We start from the raw sequence: 1,120 nt of genomic DNA, 5'->3' as shown, positions 1-1,120 counted from the left end.
TCCTGGCACATACGGGCATTCAGTACCTACTTGTTAAATAATACAATAATCAGGACTTGGGAGTCACCAACTCAGATGGCTGCTGGTGTCTGGTCGAGGAGACAAGTCAACTGAGCAGGTGTCCTGAACACAAAGAATAGCCTCTACTTTCATGTGGACGATTTGCTGTCTCCAATATCTTTCTTCAAATACGTGGATCTCTAGGCCTGGTTTTCCCTCCAATTTTGTTAAACGTGAATATGAGAAGTATTTCCTTTTACCCTAACCTGGTGATGAATAGAACCACAATGCTGCTTAGACGTGAGGATGATGGGACTTCGGCTCGCTTACTTTGGACAAGTCATCAGCAAAAGCCAGTCGCTGGAAAATGACATCATGGTTCGTAAAGTAGAGGGTCAGTAAAAATGAGGGGGACCCTTCATGAGATGGATGGACACAGTAGCTTCAACAATGGCTCAAACATTCCAAAGATCATGAAGATGGTGCAGGACTGGGCAGTGCTCTTTCTATTATACGTAAGGTTACCACGGGTCGGAGCCGACTCAACACCACCTAACAACAGCACCACCACCAAGCGGTAATTAAAGCAGCTGGGAAAGGGGCAGTTGGCACCAACCTCAGTGGTCACAGACAGTAGGCAGTGGTCAGATTGTGGGGAGTAATAGGGGCAAAATCTCTGTCTAAAGAGGCAGCTGCTTCTCAGCTCCAGCCGAGCAGCCCAGGCTACAACTCGTCCGAGTTTTCAGGGGAAGCTGTAAGTCTGGATCTCCACATGAACTGTCCTGGTTTTCCAATGTTGCAACTAATTTAATCTTTTAAAAAACCTTACGTGGATCAAGCATGGGGCAGATGTTGGTCAACCTCGTCGGCAGGACTCTAGCACCCAGGTGGGGAAAGAGGCCAGAGGAAAGGGATCCACCTGCGAGAGGTGGAAGGCAGGAGTGCCACGTCCTTGTCAGGAAGGATGGTGAGAAGCTGGAGCCCTCATCCATTGCTGGTGGGAGTATGAAATGGCACAGCCACCGTGGAAAACGGCCTGGCGGTTTCTTAAAACTTACACATATACTTGCCCTGTGACCCGTCAATTCTACTCCTGGGGATTCACCCAAGAGAAATGAAG

Source organism: Trichechus manatus, unplaced genomic scaffold (assembly GCF_000243295.1).
Source record: "Trichechus manatus latirostris isolate Lorelei unplaced genomic scaffold, TriManLat1.0 scaffold00131, whole genome shotgun sequence".
NCBI lineage: Eukaryota > Metazoa > Chordata > Mammalia > Sirenia > Trichechidae > Trichechus > Trichechus manatus.
This window is presented reverse-complemented; position numbering follows the sequence as displayed.